Source organism: Ictidomys tridecemlineatus, chromosome 12, assembly GCF_052094955.1.
Source record: "Ictidomys tridecemlineatus isolate mIctTri1 chromosome 12, mIctTri1.hap1, whole genome shotgun sequence".
NCBI lineage: Eukaryota > Metazoa > Chordata > Mammalia > Rodentia > Sciuridae > Ictidomys > Ictidomys tridecemlineatus.
The window spans coordinates 110,563,362-110,586,167 of NC_135488.1; the positions used below are offsets into that span (position 1 = coordinate 110,563,362).

General features: G+C 47.5%; 1 long non-coding RNA gene across 2 annotated transcripts; it reads left to right on the forward strand.

Annotated features, from left to right (window-relative positions):
• The first annotated feature begins 1,064 nt into the window (after positions 1–1,064).
• On the forward strand, positions 1,065–12,826 carry LOC144369453 (uncharacterized). 2 transcript variants are annotated; one of them, XR_013429235.1, is made up of 3 exons: positions 1,065–1,260; positions 4,102–12,091; positions 12,254–12,826. It is a non-coding gene; the product is annotated as an uncharacterized LOC144369453 (long non-coding RNA). The 2 variants fall into 2 exon arrangements; XR_013429236.1 differs by lacking the exons at positions 4,102–12,091; positions 12,254–12,826 and adding an exon at positions 2,965–3,478.
• The last annotated feature ends 9,980 nt before the right edge of the window (positions 12,827–22,806 follow it).

Sequence of the window (22,806 nt, forward strand, 5' to 3'; positions counted from 1 at the left end):
GCTCTGTGGATTCAGCCGTGAGGCCTTAGTAGTAAGAGGAATATAAAGCAACTTCTTTCTCGCCATTTATTCTGAAGCAGAATTTCAAATGAGCATCTACTAGTCCATTACATATTCTTGAATATATTGGGGGAATGTTGAAATCCTTTACATCATCTCAATGACAGTAATCTGCATTTAGTGCTTTTTGAAGTTTTCCAAAAAAAAAAAAAAACATCCCTGGACAAACTTTATTTGATCGTGTTGTTCTTAGACTGACTTTAGTTTGTATCATTCAAAATCTCTTTCCTCTTACATTTCAAAATTGTTCTACCCTCTGCATTTGTGGGCAGAACCCGGGAAATGTCAGAAGGAAGGGCTGGTAGATGTATTATGTGTGGGGTCCTTTGGAAAGCGATGTCTGCATGTGGCATATGGAGGTGATCACCCAGGTGAGGAAGGTCCAGGTAAGGGAGGGGACACAGACCACAGAGTCTGGGAGAAGCTCCCTCCCTCCACCCACCAACGACAGCAGAACTTACTCCTTTTCCTTCTAATAAATTTGCACCCAGCCTTGGGAAAAAGTTTTCCAAAAATGCTAATTTGCACTGACCCCTTCCCATCCACCCCTTTCCTCCACAGGGGTGGTCCGCAGGGAGGACCATCTCCTCACTCCTCAGAATGCACGCTGTGCTCCAGCCAGGTCATTTGCAGGCTCTCAAAGATCCACCTGGCTTTCTCAGCGTGGGCTCTGGCCTTTCGTGTTTCCCTGTCACGGAATGTCTTTCTTGCCCTTTTCTCATAGATCCCCCATCCCCACCCCAACCTCCATAGCCACCTCTTTGTGGGCTCCCATGTGAGCTTCCCTCCTGCAGAATAAGCTTCAGCTGAGTGAAACCTGGCCGTCTGGTTTACCGGGGGACTGCCGAGGGCTGGACAGTCCTGTCATGAGTGAGCACTAGACAAGTCTGTGATGGATGAGGGAAGCTTGCAAATCACATGTTCACTCAATCCCTCCTCTCCTGGGGCCCCCTGCCAGGGTGCCCTCTGGACTTGCATGGCATTTGTGCAAACTTTGTGCTTATCATCTGCTCACTGCTTTCTTCCCAAAGACTACAAGCTCCTGAGAGGAAGAGGCTGGCCATATCTATGGATTTCCAGGCCCCAGCCTGGGCTTGGCTCAGGATTGTCTTTTAGTGAGGGAGAAACAAATGAAGGAATGAAAGAGTGAACGAGAGACCAGTGAATAACTGAATGAGCACTTCTTAGCCAACATGAGCAGTAAGTAAAATGACCAGGTCAGTTTTAATTTATATCTCCCTCCAGTAACCAGGCCCTTTGCCAACCGTTTTCCAAAAAAACCTACCATCTCCTGGTTGTTGGTGAAATTGTACTCCCCCCCCCAAAAAAAAAATTGTTAAGTAGAATCTTAACCCCCCAAATTACTGTATTTGAGACAGGGCTTGTAAAGAGGTAATTAGGGATAACAGAGGTCATAAGAGTGGGGTCTGATCTAATAAGACAGTGTCCTGATAACAAGAAAGAGACTCCAGGAAACAGCATGTGTAGGGAAAAGGCCGTAAGAGGACACAGTAAGACAGCCTTTGCTAGCCACGGGGAGAGGTCTCAGGAGGAACCAGCTCTGCTGGCACCTGGGTCTTGGACTTCTCACCTCCAAGACTATAAAAATACATTCCAGGAGTTTACGCTGCTCAGCTGGTATTTTGTTACTGCAGCCTGGGCTGACTAATACTTCCCATCAGGAAGTATTAGTCCCCTCCCTGCTGGACTTCCCTGATCTCTTCTCCTGCCATTATCAAATTTTAAATGATCTTAAACCCAGCCCTCCTCCTTACCTTACAGATGGGAAAACCAGTGTACACCATAGGAAAGCGACTTAGTCAAGTACACACGGGTCAATCACAGCACACAGTCTGGTCCATAGCCTGTGCTCTTCTGCCACATCTTCCCTGCCACGATCTCTGCTATCTAGTCACTGGGTCCTGCAACCAGTCTACTAAACTGGTAAAACATGACCTGGTCATTTTACTTACTGCTCATGTTGGCTAAGAAGTGTTCATTCTTGGAGGTACTATTAGTTCAACATGCTCAATCTCCAAGGTAGCGGCTTAATTACAACAGGGACCTTTGAGCTGGTAACACAGGGCCTCCCTGAGTTTCTGGAATGTGCGAGATGGTCAATCAACACTTTGAATATGAGTGGCAGGCTATTTGAAAAGGGTCACAGGGGTGGATTTGATAGGAAGATACTTTTAGCGACCACATTTGTCATTAAAACAGAGGTGAGTCGTAGAAAATGTATAATAGCAGTTACACTTTGTGGTTTTATGTGTGAACATTCCCTGGATTCCAGCCAAGTGTGCTTTGGAAGGATGACTTCTGAAGCTTGCAAATCATATCTTCTCTCACAATGCACGGTGGCAAAGGTGGTCCCCTGGGTCTGGGTCATCCCTTATCTGCCTCTGTACTTGACAGGCACCTCATGCTCAGGAGCAACTTAATTTTCCTGGTGGCTTGGAAATGGCATCACAGCTGCCTGGTTCATAGGTGAATGAGAGAAACCTCATTTCCATTTGCTGCAACAGTCAAGAAACAAAATGCAGACCTTCATTTTTGAGAAATATATTCCAGGAGTTTAAGGGACCCAGTCTTAGTAATTTTTAATTATTAAGACTCCATAAACTTTTGGATGGACAGAACTAACACCATCCTGTCTGGAAGAAAAGACTACTACGGCATTAGGCAAGTTGTGAAGACAGATGTCTACCTTGAGCTCTAGACCTGTGAGTGCACCTGTCACAGGTGTGCACTGGTGACCACCACTGTCGGCTTCAACCGTGGTGAGCTGAAGGCAGAACTAGCTGCAGAGCTTCCACACCTGCTCCAGGCCCTGCATGGATTACTCTGGAATGTGGTGCCATGATTCCCCCGCTGACCTCGGGACCCTTCTTCCTCTATCTGCAGGTTCAGAGACTGTGGCAGTAACTCCTTCCTGCCAACACTCTGCACCCCAACTCCTCCTGCCTCGGTCCGGCCACGTCTCATCACCACGACGTCAGCTGTGCCTCTCCTCCATCCTCGGTCACTGAGGAAGCTTCGCCCCTAGCCCTCAGCTTGAATCTCTGTCCTCTCTCCTCCCGACACCCACTGTGGCCAGGGTGGCATTTCTGAAGTGCCGAGGTCATCGTGCTGAGGCCTCAAGGGAAACTCTTCAGGGCTCCCGCTGTCCTCAAGAGCATGACAAGTGCGGAGTTGTCAAGGGTCCCGGGGCGTCCTCAGCTCCTCTCCTCTGTGGCACGGGGCTTTTGCAATTTGGGGCAAAGCCAGAGTTGCTAAGATGACCCTCCCTGGCCCTCCAAGTACAGTACTCTCCCCTTATCCATAATTTTGTTTTCTGTGATTTCATTTATCCTTGGTCAACTGTGGTCTGAAAACACTAAACAGAAAATTCCAGAACTAAAAAATTCACAGGTTTTAAGTTGCTTTCATTCTGAGTTGCTTGATGAGATCTCGGGCTAGGGGCCCTGCCTGGGATGCCAACCATCCCTTTGTCTGGGACAACCACACAGTGTAAACCTTGTGCTCCTTAGTCTCTGAGCGGCTGTCTTGGTTGTCGGGTGGATCACTGTGCTTGGGACTGCTCAGGTTTGGGTGCCCCTTACCTGACTTGATAATGGCTCCCAAGCACACGGGTGGTGATACTGGAAATTTTATTACAGTATACAGTAATGATTCTTGTATTATATTATTAGTGATTGCTATACATCTTATGCTGGATCGAATGCATATATTGAACTTTATCATAAGTACATGTGTACAGGAAGAAAAGAATAAATGTAGGGGTTAGACTATGAAGGGTTTCATCCTTCTCCTGAATGGAACATGTCCCCTGAGGATAAGGGGAAACTTTAGTAGTATTTTAAACTTATCACCTTAAAAGTCTTTTAAAAGACTTTACTCAAACCAAACATGGCTTCCTCTCCTGATCCTTTTCTGACAATATTTTTCTTTGTTGTCCCAACTCTTCCTGCCCAGGTCAGATTGAGTCACGCATGAGAAGCTGTCGCATTGATTTCATTGCATGGATTTCTTTCTTTCCAGGATAAGGACCTCATGTACTGACTCATAGCAGTGCCCAGTGCAGAGCCTGGCCCAGAGCTGGTGCTCAGGAACCGCTCAATGGACAAGGCACAAGAAACCGGAAATCGAGTGGAGGTTGGAATGTGGGTAAAATGACCCTGGGAGATGGGGGAGGGACAAGCTCAGCAATCTAAGACGCCCTCCAGGGAGAGCATCCCACTGCATTACCCAGGGTTACCCAGGGCTGTTCTCCGGGCTGAGCACTGGTCGTGAGAACAAGTTCACAGGTCTGAGGCCCCCTCCCCTCTCAAAAGGAAGGAGCTAGAACTTGGGTGCTGCACATCAGATTTACTTGTAGGATATTGAATCTGAGGGGTCACAAGGGTGGGCTGGGGACAAAGGACATGAGAGCCTTTATGGAGTGTGTACTCTCCAGCTCATTTGACCCCACCTGTCGGTACTTACGGAGCTGCCTGTCTCCCTCGGTAGGTGCATTTTGGACTCAGGGTTATTGTTAGTGCATGTGACATTCCTGTGTAAAAGGGGACAGGTGAACTGCAGAGGGGCGTTCCTTATCCAGGGTGGCCACAGTGCTGCCTCAGGGCATGTGGCTGAGGGATCTCCAGTTTCGGCCCTCTGAGGAGGCCTTCAGGGATCTCTGCTCCCTGGTTTTACACCATGTTTGATTCCCAATATTTAACCAATAGGGTCTGGCAAAGGTCCTGGAGTGGCCCCTGTGTGCTAGGTTCCAGAGGTTGTGACATTCATCTGGCTGACATTCATCAGGTTCTCTCCCCGCCTGGCTTTGATGAACCAAGCCCTTGTGCTGGTGAGATGCCTAGCAAGGAAGGAGGGTGGCCTTGGGCCAATGGGCAGAAGGAAACTGAGGAGCTGGATTCTATAACAACCTCGTGGGTGAACTCAGCAGCAGATTCCTCCCACTCAGGCCTTTGATGGAACCCGGCCGTGACGGTAGCCCCAGGAGGAAATGCAGCTGAGGACCTAGTTCCTCCCAACACTTGGCCCACAGCATGTGAGATCATACGTGTGTTTTAAGCTGCTAAGGTTTTAGGTATTTCCTATTCAGCAATATACCTGATGCACTTATGTGGGATTTTCTGGCTGTATGTCCATCAAACCCAGGGAACTTCTTGCCCTGGATCCAGTCAGCACATGGCTGATTTCCAGTAGGAATATTGAAAACTGCAGGTGAGGTTCTGCTTTCTAGTATTATTCATGGATGATAAAGAAGGACGATGTTCCAATCTGGCCCACCTTATGGACAGGGAGTTGAGAATAGGCTGCAGAAAAGAACCCTAAACACTGTTTATACTCAGTCACTGTCTGCTTCACTGTTTCAACCGGAAGAAGACAACCTCAGTCTCTGAGACTGTGGGCGGAGCCCCATCTGAACACAGGTATCTGCCCAGACAACCAGGAGGAGCTAATAAATGATCCTACGGGCTTAGCGGCTCTCCACCGCACGGCGGTCCATCTGCCGGGCAAGATTGCCAGGCAAGATTGCCGGGCAGAGTCACAGTGGCTACAGTGAGAAGACTCACCATTCAGCCTTGATGGTTCCATCCTTCACACACACACACACACACACACACAGAGAGAGAGAGAGAGAGAGAGAGAGAGAGAGAGAGAGAGAGAGAGAGAGAGAAGCAATCGAGGCATGATATTTAGCTATGCTACAAAACAGATGGTCAGCAGCACATAACTTAGATGAGATATGCTTTATCTTGGTACTGACAAGTAGCTCTGTGATTGTTTTAAGAGGAGGAGAAAAAGAAGAATCAAGAAAACAGTAAAAACTTCCTGCACAGCTGTAGAACACTTAAAAGCCTTTAAGAAATTCACAGAATGTTCCTGCCTAATAGGTTTGAATCCTTTATGTTGCTCTCCTAGAATGTTCGTGGTAGACGGGGCATAGAAATCTTTTAACTGAAATATTCTTTTCACATATGGGGATCTAAGATGAGACAGAGGCCTGGATTTGTTTTGTATCATAAATCAGGGTTGGTGGGAGAGAAGAGACAAATGAAATGTCAGGAACACCATTGGAAATTTGATTCTCAGAGCAAACTGATAATATTACTATTATCCCCAATTTATGAATGGAAAAGAGAACTCTCAGAGAGGTTAAGAAACCTGTGCCATGCCACACAGCTCAGTAGGAGAAAACAGAGACTGGGTTCACATGCAGCTCTTTCTGACCCCACATCTGCAGCCTTTAAGCACCAGGCCACACTACTTCTCAACATTGAACTCACTTTGGTTAAACACACCTTCCAAAAGATCCAGTTGACAAGAAAAAAAAGACAGAAACCTTTGGTAATAAGCTAGTATCTAGGAAAACAGGAAGGACAGGAATTAATTCACCACCCACAGCCTCCCTTTTCCTATTAGTGCCCTGAGGGCGGTTCCCAGCATGCCCTGGAAAGCCCGACTTGTATCTTCCTCTCTGACCTGCCTCTAGGTGAGGGCCACTGTATCAGTGAGGTTTTGCGACATAACAAACACCTTCACACTTGGTGGCGTAAACAAAGCCCTGAGTAGGCAGCATGTAGAGAAGGACTCCCAGCAGGTGGAGGGTGGATCTAACTTGAACTTCCAGACACCCACACCCAAGGACTCATGGTCAGACTTTTCACATTCAGTCCCTTCAACTCAACGTGCCCACCATGAGCACACAACCCTCTCCTCAAAATATTCACCTTCTGAAGCCCTAATGGCCCACAAGTGCCCGGCACCGCAGCCCTGGAGACATGTCCCCCACATTCACCCAAGCTCTTTGCAACAGGCTGAGATCCTCAGGTTCACACTTGGCCCTAAGTGCTGCCTTGAAATGGCCTGACACCGCCCCGTCTGTACCAGCAGAGGGCGCCGCCTCGCTGGACCACACGGTACCGAGGACCAATGGGACCTGTGCATCTCTGACTGGCAGGTTCCAGGTCCCTTTCAGCCTGTGGCATTGTTCAGACAAGCCAATTTGCAGTCTTTCTTCTGTCCAGCTCTTCTGCCCCCCACCTCCACCTCCTGGCTGCTGCTGTCTACTCCCTGGCCCTCAGCGCTCTGCATGGTCTTTGCAGAACCTTCTAACGGGCCCCTTTCCTGGCCTGCTGCCCTCCTCTCAACGATCCCCACTTCCTCCAGCACTAATCTCCGTTTGCTCCTGAATACGGTCTGTGCTACCATCACAGAATTCGGGACTCGGTAACTTATACAAATGGAGATTCGTCTCTTCTAGGCCTAGAGGCCAGAAAGTCCAAGGTTGGAGGCCCACGTTGGCAAGGGCCTTCTTACGTACAACCCCATGTTGGGAGGCAGCACCTGGGTGTGAGAGAGAGAGAGGAGAGAGCAGGAGACACCTTTACCGTCAATACTACTCCATGGGCGTGCGGGGCCTCCTGACCTAGACACCTCCCAGGGGACCACCTCTCACAGTGTTGCTCTGGGGGCTGTTTCCAACACACACCTTTGGGGACACATTCAGACCGTAGCATCCCTCCCTGCTTGAAATCCATGGCATTCCCGGGAGCTCTCAGGGTAGGAATTCCCCCCGTAGTGACCCCTGACTTTTCCTGTCTGGTTTCTTCTCCGCCTCCCCGAAGTCTCCCCAGGTTCCCCCCCACCTCAGGCCTTGGTTTCAGGCCTGCTACTGTCTTTGTGGTCAACCCTGTCCTCCTCTGCCGAGTCCTCACTTGTCCTTCATGACACTCCTTGGGTTACCGCTCCAGGTGGCCTCCCTGAACATCTCTCAGAGAGTCGTGAGGGGCTGTGACTGTGACCCCTCCCCACGCTCCTCCAATAGCCCCTGCCCAGGTTTTGCTCTTGAGGGTCCTTTTCCAGTGGACTCTAAATGCCAAGGCCGATCGCAGCCTCTGGCACATGATGGTGCTCGATGAATATTTGTGAATTAACGAGGGATCGGCAGTTAAATCGTTCAGAGCCAGAGAGCGGTTTCCTTTGGTTCTCATGAATGAGAGGCAGCCTCTTATCAACAGGTTTTGGGAAAGGTCTTGCGTTCATTCTTTTCAACTTTTCCCCATCATTTCATGTTCCTATTAACCTGATTCCAAAAGAAACTGTTTAGCACGATTCTATTCTGAGAGTATGAATTTATAGGGTCAGGAAATGAGAAATTGCTCTTGGGAAGGCTCTTGGGAATTTTCAGTCTGTGTCTTGTGTTGTTAAAAATAAAATAGTTCCAGACCAGGATGTGGAATAGGAGGCGAGGAAAACTGTGGCCCTCTACCATCATTTTAGATTAAAAAACTTCCCCTGTAGCAAGAAAATGCCGTGGGACCCTTAAATTGACTTGGTAAAAGGATATTTTAAAAAGCAAATGCATGCTGGGGAATGTCCCGATACACATAGAGAAACAGGGCCTGGCAGAGGCTGGCCTCCTAGTTTGCAATGACGAACAAGAAAGGAGGGTTCTACATTAGAAGAGTAAGGAGAGGGTTTGGCCCACGTCTAGGCCCAGGCTTTCCTTCTCCTTTGAAGCCAGGTGTCATCCGGCACAGCCCTGAGCTGATAGGACACTTGGCTTCTGAGCTTCTTCTATTCACATGTGTGTACGTACGTTGGGGCAGATTTTCCAGACTGAAATAATTGCACTTTTGAGGTGAGATAATGAAGGGTGAAGTTGAGGGTCAGCCTTTCCTAGAAATAATTGCACTGACTAATGCTGCCCGAGTAAAGCAGAGGTTTGAGCAGATTTTTATGACTATGTTGGATATACAGCACTTGACTATTTTCAGCAACTTCTCTAAGCCCTTTTCAAATAATATATTCATTTCTTTCCTCATGATGACCCTATAATTCTCTCCATTTTAGAAGAGGAAGCTGAGACTCAGAGACATTAGGTAACTTATCCAGGACCACACAGCTAGGAAGCTGGGATTTGAGATAGATAATTCAGCTATAGAATTTGGGTGATTTACTGCTGCACTAGGGAAGGGAACTTCACTGAATTCTTACTGAGTGTTAATTATTGGGATTTAGATCATTTTCTTTAATTTTGGCAGAAAGTGGTTGAGATCTCACTCCCACTTTGTAGTTGAAGGAGCTTTGCATCAAAGGCCATGAGGGAGTGATCAGTGGCAGAGATGGGCTATGCATGACCTCAGGTGAGCTTCTCTCTAGACCCCACAGTTGTCCTGTCCTACCCTGCGACAGCCCCTGTACCTCTCTCAGGGAGTCACTTCCTTCCTGCACCTGTCGGAAATACTGTGTGGCATACTCATGCCACCCCAGCAGATCCTAATGGAAGTTCCCAGGCACACAGGGGAAGTGCGACTCTGTCAGACTGGGGAGAAAACTTTTGATTTCGATGGTGAAATGACCTGTTCAAGGTCAAATAGGCAGGAGATAAGAACAAAGGCACATTTTCTGCTTCAGGACCGGTGCAATTTCCACTTCTTCACAGCTCCTCCAGAGTTCTGAGTGACAGCTAAGTTGAGTGATCTTGAAAAGCTGGTAGATTGTTGGAAACTTTACTTTCGACAACATCTTGAAAGCTAAATTTGAGGGGAAGGTTCAAAAAGGTAACTTTTGAGTTTCTTTGTTCAAATGAAGGAACACAGAGACACGTTTTCAAATCCTCAAGTGATTGACTTGGGAAAAAAGAAGTTGATTTTGCTCAACTTTTCCAAAGTTGCAATCCAGCCAAGTCATTCTGGGTAATACACTAACTTGAGCCTGTCTCCCCAGCTTCATGCTGTGTGGGTAAATTACCAAGGAGTATTGGAATCCTTATCTTCCGATTCTTCACTAACCCCAATACAATTTTGAAGGCTCTTATAATTTTGAAAGCCTGCTTTCTCAAATGGTAATGAACAGTTAGCCCCACTGAAGACAAATCCAATTAAATTGGCTGGAGAGCCGTAAATTAAAAAGTGGGGGGAAAATCAGATGTTAAATCCTTGGGCACAGATCCTAGCCACTATAAATCAAGTTCTTGGCTTCAGCTTGACATCCAAATCATCCACTCCAAATGCCAGCTTCCGATCTGCCCAACACAAACTCAAAATCAAATTAAAGCTTTTTGAGTAGCTGTTTCAGGTTCCCCTCTCTCTTTCCCTAATATCTTTGAACTACCCCTTCTCTCCTTAGCTCGGAGTCAGAAAATCCAGGCTTAGGTTCGCAGAGGGACTTTGGCTCTGAGGTGGCAAGACAGATGGAACTGCAGGAAAACACTCTACTCTGCCGCAGTAGAATGGGCTGGTGTTATAGATCCACAGGGCAAGACAGAAGCTAGAGAGGTGTAACCTCTTCATTTTATGCAAGAGTTTGAGGCTCAGAGCAGAATAGCAGCGTGGTCGAGTGGCAAAGGCCAGGAGAACTGGGTTTGAGTTGTGCTCGTCCTTATCTGGTGGAATGACTTGGAGCAACTGATCCTTTTGCATGCAGTTGTCACATCTTTCACGTGGAAATAAAGGCACAGACTCAAAGGAGAGAGCACACAACCGGGCACGTGCACTTTTTGCCTACTGTGTGAGGCCAGAGGATAGCGGCAGCCCTGGAACCAGAATCCCAAGCTGCTGGCTCTGCAGCCTGGGCTCTCCCTATGGGCCCTTTGAAGGAGCCTCACTCATTCTTTACGCCTTTTCTGCCTTTGCAGAGATCTTTTCAATCAAGCCATTTTCTCTCGGAGAACAACCAAGCACACATATAATTTTCCTGTTCTTTCTATGAACCTCAGGTGAAACCCAAATTCTCCTATGCAAATGAAGCCAGAGTGCTTCCCTAACCTGATTACCCATGGAGAGGGTAGTCTCCAGGGCAACCAGGCCCCAGAAAGGCTCCCAGTGCAAGTCCCAAGCAAGCAAATGCACCTGTTTTTAATTAGCCAGAGCAAAAAAATGATCCTGCCACCAGCAGGGATGCCTGGCAGCCAGAGTTAACCCCTTAGTGCTCCCTGCTCCCAAAGGCTCGGGAAGACACCAGCTCAACTGGGCTGTCCCCCAGAGCTGCTGCTGCTGCTGCTATGTGGGCCCTGCCCTTCCTTGCCCTGTATTCAGAGGGCAACCTTGTCGCCAGCCTCCTGCTTGGAAGGTGGAAACTTCCCCAGTGCCCCTCCCTGGCACATCCTTTCATCCCCAGACCTTGGCCTTGTGCTCACCAGTCACAAAGCCCCGTTTGCATGATTATCTGATGCCCGCTCACAAAAGCATGTGAGAAGCTACAACTCCCCTGTTTTCTTCGAGCCAAGAAACTCAGCTCAGAGAGATGGTGGGATTCTGACAAGTTCAGAGAGCTACACAATGGCAAAGAAGGTCTGTGCTCACTGAGTCCAGTTCTCACTCCCAGACCTGCTCCCTGAGCCCCTGGACTCCGCCATCCCTTTAGAGCGGATGTTCCTCGTTGACAGGCCATGACCTGGTTTTGATCCAGGGCAGGTGGGGACAGAAGATAGTATTTTGAGAAACAATCCCCTGAGCCTTCGTGGCTCCTACTTGGCACTACGGAATCATTTGAAGGACCTTAACCAAAAGAGATGGTCAGGCTCTGAGAACACTGTTGTAGGAGTGTTTGGGAGTGGGCTTCAGCTCTAGTACTTCCTGGAACCCCCCAGGTGGTCCTAAGACATAAGCAGACCTCAGATGGACTCTGAGGACCGTGCCTACTCTGAGCAGTTGTGATTTTTGAGATAGGGAAGGGATGGTGGCATCAGGATGTTGGAAAGTACAGAGGTCTGGGACTAATTCCATCTTCAGAGTGGTCGGCACACTTGCACACATGCTGTACCCTCCTGCACTCCTTGTTGGCGTATTGCCCTGTCCCTTATGTTCCTCTAATCCATCAGCGTGGAAATGAAGCCGTGTATGTGTTACTTGTTACGGATTCTTTTTCTCTCTGGTAAGACTCTTGGCATTTCATACCAAGAAGGAAGCCTAGGGTAAAGCCGACTCAGAGTTATCGGCCTCTTCTTAAGGATGAGAAACCTGGAGAAGACAGAAGGCTAAGCACAGTCCTGCAGGAGAAGCACCTGCAAGCTTGGGTACGTACACGTGGAGTTTTGCGTGGAGTTTTGGGAGTTCTCAGGGTGCAGATGTTTTTCTGCATTTTTAAAGGCACTCATTTAACTAATGATGGGCTCACCCCTGGTTTTTCTGATTTGGTAAGTCTGGAGTGGAGTCTAAGTTTTTGCATTTTTGCTCAGTTCCAGGGGATGATGAGGATGGTGCTGATTTGAGGAGGACGCTTTGAGAACTGCAGCTCTGGGACAAAGCCCTCTTTGCTCGTATCGCCATCCTGAACTGTAGACAAGTGAGCTCAGATACAGAGAGAGGTCACACAGCGAGTTCGAGGCTGAGCTAGCAATGTCAAGTCCCAACCACTCCAGTCCAACCCAACTCTACTCACGAAGTACAGAGACCCCCACTCAAAAGACCCTTGTCACAATTCAGCTTCTCCTCTTGTCAGATCAGCAGGATGTCTGCAGAGGGGATTGCGGTTGGCAGTTTCCTCTTTCTTGTAAATGCCAGGTTTGCACGCAGAGGTAGTCTGCAAGCTTATTGTACAAAAAAGATATTTTCTCTGTGTTCTTGGTAAACACTTGTGTCACCTGTGTCTGGTCTGGAGGATGGAACAGAGAGCACTTGTCATGTGTGAACCTCCAAGCCCTCCCCCACCACTGGATATGAAGTTCAAAGAATTCCCAAAATCTTTGTTCAGAGAATCTTAGGCGACAGCCCTCTCCTCACCCTGCAGTCAATAAACCTGTTTCCTGAAATTCCTCAAGTGTCCAGCCTCTCCTGTCCCATATCACTCACCTGTGACAAGCAAGGGGCAGAGACAGCTTCCTTCCATTGACTTAAAGGTGCATAATGATACTAAAGGTCAGAATGTGTTCACTGTCAAAAAAAAAATTGAGTGTCCCAGGAGCATTTTCATAATTTGGGCTGGAGCGAAGGAAGGTGCTCAGAAGGACTTAGAGAAGTGACTGCAGCTGAGCTTTGTCTAGAAGGAAGCTTAAAGGATAAAAAAAGAGCCACTCGTCGTTGGCTGTCTAACGAGTGTCAACCACTTCATGTGGATTCAGCTCCACTGAATCCTCACAGTGATGGGGTATTACACCAAACTCCCACCGGAGGAAGCCAGCCACGGTGCTCTTTCTAGTGTTGTGCCATGTGTGGGACAAACCCCCCCCGGAACCAAAAAAACCCTCTTTGTGTTTTATTCTGGTTTTGTGTTTATATGAAAATGTGACCCTTGCAAAGGGACAGTGAAGGGCTTCAGTCAGTGTGTTCCTGGAACTCAGGTGACACCATCCCATTGGGTGGGCCTCTGTGTGAGTGGGACGAACTAATGAGCAGGTGACAGCCAGGGACAGTGCAGCAGGCTGGTCTGGAGACTCCACGTCTCACGAGGTGCCAGGAGATGGGGTGAATCTTGACTTCCCGGGTTTCCAAGGCACACTGGGTCAGAGCAGGCAGTGACGGACGAGGCACAGAAATTAAGTGCATGGGGGATAAGGGCACCCCTCTAATCCCCCTCCACAGGAAGGGCCATAAGCGTGAGCTCATTTGTTGTGGTTAGGATGGGGTTTGTCCCTCTGGATTCATGTGTTGGAAGCCTGGTCCCCAGTGTGGTGATGTGGCAGGCCACCAGGCTGCTTGCCCGGTTCTGCCCTGAATTCATCAAGGATCACTGGGCAGGCTTGGCTACCTCAGGATTTAGGTCTCAAGTTGATTTATCTCTGAGGTCTCTGAACTCTGGACTCCCCAGTTCTCTAGGGAAGCACGAGGCAGCAGTGTGGAAGCAATCGAGAATAAAGGTGGGTCTCCAGGAACCGCATGTCCTATGGACTTGGTCTCACATCGCAGGTGGTGGCAGCCTTTTGGTGCCTGCAGTGGCTGAGCCCATGCATTCACCTGGGAAGAGAACAGATCTGGTGGCAATGAGACTGAGCATGAACCTGGCTCGGCCTCTCCTACATGAGCTATTTTGATCTTGCATGTCTTTTCTTGGAGCTTCTCACCTGTAAGAGGCTAAGCCTGCAACACAGAGATGATGAGCACTCACTGTTTAGAGTTGCTTTTAGGATTACAGGAAACAGGAAGACGGAAACTGTGCACAGCCCTGACAGAATCCCAGGGCTTCCACCAAGAGCAGCTGAGTGTTACTGCTGTGGCCGCTACTCACATGCCTGGAGGGCTGGCTGTTCTAGAAACCACGTTTGGGAGCAGGTGGTAGGAAGGGCTAGAGTTTCCCCTGCCCTCAGGAGGCTCACAGTCTTCACATGCAAACCCATCAGCGTGGGAACTCACTCTGACAAAGGTGGTCAGGGAGGAACGTGCCTTGGGGGTTCAGAGACAGAACTCTTCTGATGAGTCCTCAGACAAAGCTCCTTGGGGAAATGGGTCTTTGGGTCTCCGCAAGACTTGGGTTTTTAAAGGCATTCCACGGGGCAGATGGCCACCTGCTCCGGGATCACCATCTTTCCACCCTCCCCTCCCCCAGAACATGCACGAGTCATGTGCAGTCTGCGTTGCTCTCATTAGGACGGGTGTCATTTAATATCCCCAGATTTCAAGCACTTCAGCGGAGTCACTTTCCCAATGTGCCACTGAGCTCAAGATGAATGGAGGAGGCAGATACATGGGTCTGCGGTTTGCATGCTGGTTTGCTTGTTTCGTGACCGCCAGGCTGTTGGATTCCTCCCTGATTCCCTGAGGAGTCCACAGAGAGGACAGCAGGGCCACCAGCTCCCCAGCAGCTGAGGTAGGTGGGTGCTGGGTGGCATGAGAGCAGGAGGGATCTTCAGGAAGTTTCCGGGCTCTGGTTTCACTCCTGCAGCCTGGGGTCTTTGATAGCCTGTTTTTGGAATCTTAGTGCATTTATTTATTCAACAAACAGCTGTCGAGTACTCAGTACTGTCACACCATTTACTGGGACGCAGTCCTTGTCTTTATAGAGCTCCTGCTCTAGGGGAAAGTACATAGGATTATAAAGCAAAGTCAAGGCAGAGATGGAGAAATGCCCACTTTTCTTGGAGCGTCCAGGAGGGGGCGCCTGACCCAACCTCATGAGTTGAAGCTCAGCTGCCCCCTGCAGGTGGTGGCCAGTCCTGCCCCGGATCTCCTGGGCAGCGGGTGGCTCTGTCCTCCTGGCTGCCAACAGCCTAGCATCCCATCAGATGTGACCATGCCACAGGCGACAGTTCTCCCCCGAACCTTGGTTTTCTCAGCGTGGAGTCAGTGTTGACCTCCAGCGTTGACTTCTTCTCTCAATTCCTTTGAAACCATGACGTTGATCATGAGTTTGCATTTATAAAAACAGCTCTGTGATTTTTGTACAAGGTGACGTTTTTCCTCCCAGTGCTTCATTTCCATCTCAGTGAGAAGCTGGCTCTGAGAATGGTGGTCTTGCCCACCTATTCACAAGCCTCGCCTCTGGTGGATTCCAACTGTACACCAACTACCCGGTAGGTACTCTTTCAAAGTGGTGACTGTCACGCTGAAGCAGCTTTTCCTCAAGTGGCTGCGTCAGCTCATTCTGTCACCTGGGGCGTGTCTTCCCACACATGAGGCTCTGATCCACACTGGGAGAAAGACATGCTTTCATAGAACCTCACCAGTTTCTGGTTTCTATGATTTTTAGAGCTTGTTCCACAAGTTAAAATGAATAAATAAATAACAAGGTTTGGATCCAGGATTGTGACCTTGCATGTGGCTGTAGTGACTGGATTTAGTCATCTGCACTTGGCTTTGCCTGTAGAGTCCTCAAGAGGCTACGCCATCACTAGAAAAGAGCTTGTAAAATACAGTGATCACCCTTATTTTTTAGGCAAGACCAGGACTGTGTTGAGAAGGCCTGGTGTGCTTGCACACTCATTTATTCACTCATTGGCACGTTCATCAACAGTGTCTTGGACAAAAGCTGATTTTCACTGGAACTGGCCTTTGTCTTTGGTTCCCACTGTGGCTTCCTGGCTTCTCTTTGCCTCCCTTTTAGGATCGGTTCTTGACCATGTGACCCTTTATTCCTTTGGTCCTTTGACATAAACTCCTACTTCACTTCTTTCCTCAGAACAGCTAATTTACTCCAGTAAGGATTCTCTTCTTCCTGACCCCTTCCCCCTAGGTTCTGTGGCTTTGGGATCATGCTTGTTTGGCTGCCTAGCCCCTGACTCCAATCTGAGTTGCTCTCCTCACAGCCTCTTGCTTCCTGGTCTACACCCTGCCCTTCCCCAGCCTTCCAGAGGCTCAGTTTTCAGCAACTTTGAGCCTCATGTTGATCATCATTGTAATCAGCAATGACTCAAGGAGGCAGAATTCCCAGGTTCACAGTAATGTTGCAGACCATTTTCGAAAGTTTTGCAGATAGAATCCTATATATTTTAATATATATATATCAAAAATATTATATTATATATATAATGTTATATATATTATGTATTATATATATTAGTATATATATTATGTATTATAACATATAATGCATAATATATGTACATACATATTCATATAGTATTTCTTTCTCTCTCCTCCTCCCGTTACTTCCTTTTGCAGACAATATCAGGAATACAAAATATGAGAAATGCAAAGGTTAGTAGGGAAAAACAATTTGTGGCTGCCTTAATCAGGGCTGCCAATTTGTGGAGGAAAGGAAACTGGGGTTCAGAAATTGGAGCCGTGTCAGAGAGACTCACGGAACTCAGAGGTGCTCTGTGGGCAGACGGTGTCTCAAGACCCCAGCTCAGGGCTGCGCTGCCCAGGGCCTGCACCCCCGTGTGGCACCACAGTTCCTAAGACTATTTGTTGTGTCCTTAGGTCAGTGTTTTAGGAGCCATAACTGAAGAAGGAGAGAACTCACCCGTAGCCGATCCCTCCTGGAGATACCTTGTGAGTGCTGTGGGCTGTCTATTTAAAAATGATGAATTCAATTTAATGACTATCTTCTTCCTAGATTTCTACCCCTATTAAGTATTTTGCAAGATTTTTATTACTTGCTAAGAATCTAAGTTATTTCCTCTCATTTTTCTTGCAAAAGATGAGTTCAATATTTCATCTGTTCTCATTTATTGTTAATTCTCTTTTCCTAGTCATTTATTAGGAGACCCATTTTTCTTTGTGGTTTATCCTTTTCTCCCTTAAAGTGTTTATAAAATCCTCTCTAACTCTTTTGCCACTTAAAGACTCATCTCTCCTTTTTTCATTGCCCAAGCCTATCTGGTTTGGCCTTTAGCTGAGACATAATCAAATCCTCTCCTTCATTCTGATCTTTTTTCATTACGATATTTCTCTAGACTTGTAATTTTCCAAGTCTCTCTGTTAAAGCTCCAGTGCTGGTTTCTGTTTTCACCCTGTTTGGATGGGATGGGGCTTTAATTCCCTTTAATTTAATGGAGAGAACTAACCCAGAGCCGAATACACTTTTATTGAGCACCTGCTGACTAATGCAATGTGCAGTGACTGCCTCAGTATACAGGAAGCACTCACTGTATGCCCATGTGGTAATTGTGATTTCCAGCCCTGTGTTGGTTAATCCTAGTATCACAAAGATGAATCAGAAATGAGGCATTCCTCTGCTTAAACACTGGCAGATGAACTTCAGGTTCCCGAGACAAATCTGAAGGTTGTCACTGACCCTTTTGTGGATGTCCATGGCCTGCCTGGCAGGTGGCATTGCAGCCTGGTGCTGTGGTGTGTGTGGCACGGCTTCCTTCCATGCCTCTCCCCCAGTGTCACCGCTTCTTACAGTCTGATGTCTGCTTTTCCTCCAAAATCCTTCCTTCCTTCCTCTGTGCTGCACTCTGCACCCAATGTTTACCTTGTTGTGCACCTATTAGAACCTCTCTGCCTGTTGCAAAGCCTCCCTTTCTCTCCTAGAGCCTGAACTCTGGAGACCAGGACTTCACCTCATTCTGAATTGAGTCCCTGGTGCCCGATCCACCATTCAGCACATGGGGTCAAATTATTAAAAACACCAGGTGTAGAATTATTATTTTAGAAGTAATGGTGAACGGATTGGGTGACCTGGAAGAAAAGAATCCTTTACAGATGCAGAGACTAGGGAAGACTTGCTGGTAGACTGGACATTTACAACCAGACCATGAGGAGTGAGCGGAGTGTCAGTGGTGAAACTTCGTGGAGCTGGACACGCCCGGTGGAGGGAGGGGCTACCTGCTGGAAAAGGGCGGAGTGGAAAAGTGCTGGACTTCCTTTTATTGCTGACCATAGGATGCCCTTTGGCATGGCTGAGGAAGGCTTTGTTTTTTTAGAGGGAAAATGGATGGTGTCATTTGTGCATTTATGTCTTCTACAAATATTTGTTGAGTGTGTGTCTGTATCTTGTAAATAGAAGCCTGGAAAGGTAGGAAGGACCACTGAGGCCTTGTGGACATTAGGCTGTAGAGTTTACAGTTTTATGGTGAGGGGAGAGACAGAAAATGGGAGAGAGATTGTCTTTCCCTAAGAACTGGCAGGAACCATCCATATCATCTCCCCTTCCCAGTGTAACTGCATCTCCTGGGGAGGATCCTGCCCCCTCTGTCCTTGTAAGCCGGCTTTCCCTTGGTGCAGTGTGTGCTTTCGCAGTGAGGAGGTGGGAGAACCACAGACTTGGGTTGTGCCTCCTTCCCCAGGCCTGAAATCACAGGCTCCCCCCAGCTGGCCTATTTTCTAGGGTGAACCTTGGCTGGTTACCTGGGGTTGGGGAGTAAGGAAAGTGGGCTCCTTCCTCTTAGAGGGCCCTGGAGGAATAGATAGAAGTATTTTGAACAGAACCACCAAATTCCAAATTCCAAGTTGGTTGTGATCTTCAAACTGTATTCACTCTTAAAATATCATGCAGTAAAATCAGGAGTGTTTCTGGTGGAAACTTGCAAGGGACATGTCGGCACTGTTGTGTTCAAGGGGTGTAGAAAATCTCCCAAGTTAGCATCACAGTGAGCCTGATAGCAATTGCAAAGCAGCTGCTGCAGGTGAGCCAGCCACAGAGTTAATTCTCCTCAATTTTATCACACTAAGAACTAAAAAAAAAAAAAAAAAAAAAAAAAAGTAAGCTAGAATAAGAGAAGTCATTTACGTATTCATCCAGCCACTTGACATTTATTTATTGAAAATGTCCTGTGTGCACAATTGTGGCTACCTCGTGGACATCAGCCACCTGGACTGCTGGGCAGAAGTCTCTAAAGTTCCCTGGACAGCTTTTCTGCCCCCCTGATGGGGGTGGACCGGGCCTGGGATCTGCTCTACCGTAAAATAGGGAGCAAGTCTGGGCCTCGGGCTTTGAGTTGAGGTGTTAAGAAAGCCTGGAACCTTCTGCCTCCTTCTCCAGAAATGCCTGCTTTAGGGAAGATCTGAGCTGCCAGGTAAGAAATCCAACCTTCCCATGGGAGAACCATGCAGGAGGAGAGGGAGAGAGGCCCCATCATTCTCGCTTCCAAGTACAGCCTCCATATGATGCCCACTTGGCCACCAGGTGACAGAACCACACAAGACTCCAGGTGAGACCCAGAGGCCTCCCCAGATGAGCTCCAGCTGCAGAATCCTGAGAAATAATAACCCGCTGGATGCTCTATGGCTTGGCTTTAGGGGGCTTCCGAGGCAGCCATAGAAAAGCAGACCACCCCTCCTGTTCTCTGCCATCTGAACTTGATGGCTTTACTGCTCTCACTTCCCTGATGGGTCCTTGTCATGATGCCCATCTGTGGTGAGTGGTTTCCCAAGTGCCTCTTGAGTCTTATTGGAAAAGTGGCCCCACATCTCCTTGGCAACACCAATGGCTGCTCTTTATCTTTTCTCCTCGAGGAAGAAAGAGATTCGACATTCTCGTAGGATCCACAGGCACATGTTGGCATTTCAGAGGAATGACCCGTTGGAATCCTCGCAATATCCATAAAAAGATCGTCCTTACTTACCTCCAGTGTATGAGAAAACTGGGCCAAGTTAGATTAAATTATCCGAGACCACTGAGTTGGCAGGCCATGGGGAAGCTGAGCTTAGGTTCTTCTGATTCTAAACTCAGAACATATTTCAACAGAACATCACTCCTGCTATTGTGGACTGGCAGCACCACTCTTGGTTTCAATCTGGCCCAGTCAGGACAGTGTCCACACTCAACCCAGGGATGTGCTGTGAAGGGTAAGCAGCCCTCGGGATCTCCAGGAGCCTGACCTGTCCCCTTCCAGCGGACCTCCACATGGTTCCTCCTCCCTCCCAAGGACCCAAGTCTGATTTGTAACCACTGCCGTCCACTTGAAGCTGCCCTCTGGGAAACCAGAGGGTCCCCTCGGAGGCTAGCAAGTCCACCTTCTTGCTGCACTCTGATGTTCCACCAGAAGACCTAGAACACAGGAGGTAATGTGCTGAAAGGCTGGTGCACATTCCAGCCCATGGGATCTTTAAAAAATGCAGCAGCCTTTCTGGATTGGGACTTGCTCAACAGGAATCATTGGGAAGTTGTAGGATCATTCGAATAGAGGGAAGACAAGAGTGGGGCCAATCAGCGTTTCATTGTATCTCCTGAGGTTTCCCAAGCAATGGATGTAGGAGAAGGGAAGCGTTTAAGAAGAAAAATGGTGCATATAAATGGCTCAGTAAAATAAGTGTTTTCACATTTTACTCAGAGGAAAAAATGTAGTGTACGTTTTAGTAGAGAAAAGTGGATATTTCAATAATTTATCAAACTTCTTTCCTTGGGGAGAGTGCAGAGTAGTATCTCCATAATTCTCTAGAAAGGGCCCAAGTTTAGTCTCCATAAGTAGAAAGCACCTAAGAAAGGCAGGAAAGCCGGGGGTGAGGACGTGTCCAGGAGGAGGCGGGATCAGGCCTGGCTCTGGGCCCTACTTTGCCACCTGCTGGCTAGGTGACATGGGTGAGCTCCTTCCACCTGCCCGAGGCTTTGCTCTCCTGTGTAAAAAGTGATGGGAAAAGAAACCACTCAGGGACTCCTGTGTCACCTGGTCCGACTGCCCACTTCCCCCGGCCCCGCCGGGTCTGTGCAGTAGCTGAGGCCGCTGTGGTCCTGACACACAGTGGGTGCTCTCTGTGTGGCTGGGCTGCTATTAACACACAGAATGTGAGTCAACAGAAATGGAAAGAGAACGCTGCAGTGTTTTTCTTAGCAGCTAATTGGTCTGTTGTGCTTAGGACAAGCTTCCAGATATATGCTATGGAACCTCCCCCACAACGCTGAGGAAGCATCGAGTGTGGGAGGGAGAATGACTAAGGCAAAAATTAACTTGCTACGAGAAACAGAATAAAACTGCTCCTAAATTTCAAGCAGCATATTATCAAATTTGAAAAAGATTTAATAACATGTATAATGGCTTGGTACTTGGGATATACTGAACATTGGTATTATTAATCTCCAGCGTGGCATCTTGGCTGGGCTGCATGAGGCAAGGCCTCTGATACTTTTGAGGGCTAGAGTTAGGTGGCTCTCCACTCTTCCGAGGGCCAAAGGGCCTCTTGGGAAACCCTGAACGAGGAGACCACTGAGATTTAGAAACAGGAGCCTATTCATTTACATAGTTCATGTTACGGTGTCAATGGATTTCCTTTTCCCAGAACAATTTTGTTGTTTTGTTGCCAGTTATCTGTGAGGGAAAGCTGAGTGGCGTAGTTTTCTTACTCTTCCATTTTATACATTCAACTTCATATCAAAATAGCATATTTACATAATTTAATAAGCCAAACAGAATCATAGAGCCTTCAACAATAGTGATAACAGCAGTTCTCCACCTTTCTCCCCTACACTCCAAGCTCTTGCTTCTTAGCATAAACCACTTTTAATTTTGTGAGCTGTTTCTTTTGGTGTTGACCTCCTTGTTCCCAGACGATATGCTCATTGTACCATTTTTGACTGACCAGTGCATGGACGGTGGTGAGCATTCTCCTGCGGAGGGAGACCTCCATGTGTGCAGCTTCTGCCTTCTCTTCCCTCCCATCCATCTTCCAGTTTTTGTTTAAATCCACATTCAGTGTTCATATTATTATTGTTATATAAACTCCACTCACAGGTGAGCCATGGTATATTCTTTTTTCCCCCTTTGTTTTATTTATTTATTTTATGTGGTGCTGAGGATCGAACCCAGTGCCTCACACATGTGAGGCAAGCACTCAACCACTAAATGATAACCCCAGCCCCGAGCCATGTTATATTCTATATTATTTTTTTCATGACAATTTATTCCACTTTTCTTTTAGTTTATCATTGTTTATTTTTTTTTCATTTGCTTAGTTATGGAGGTACCTGTCACTCATATTTTTCCATACTCTTCAAAAAGACCTATAAAACCTCTCTGAATGCAGCCAGATATATCAGCAAATATATCATTTATGGAGCTTTTGGTGGCCCCTTTTCCTTTTGCTCCATTCTGGATGACACCACTGTCATCTAAGGACTTTCTCTTTCACTCATCAGGGAAGTCTCCTTGCCTCCTGACTGCTGGTTCCCGTCTTCTGGATCCCACTATTCCTCTTACTTGGTCTACTTTCTCATCTTGGCAGAGAACATCCTCTAACACCTTTGAGTAGACAAGCATAAGAGTCATATTTTTTGTGAGTCTCTACAATTCTAAAGTCAATTAAAAATACAATATTGATAGAGTCTTAACTTGGAGAAATTAAGAAGTATTCTCCTAAGTAATATTTAGATCTTAAAGAATAGATTAATTTTGAAAAAATACTTGGTATTAGTTGGTCCCAGTAGACAGAAGAACTCCATTCAGAGATTGGAGAGAAAGAGATTTTACTAAAGTGA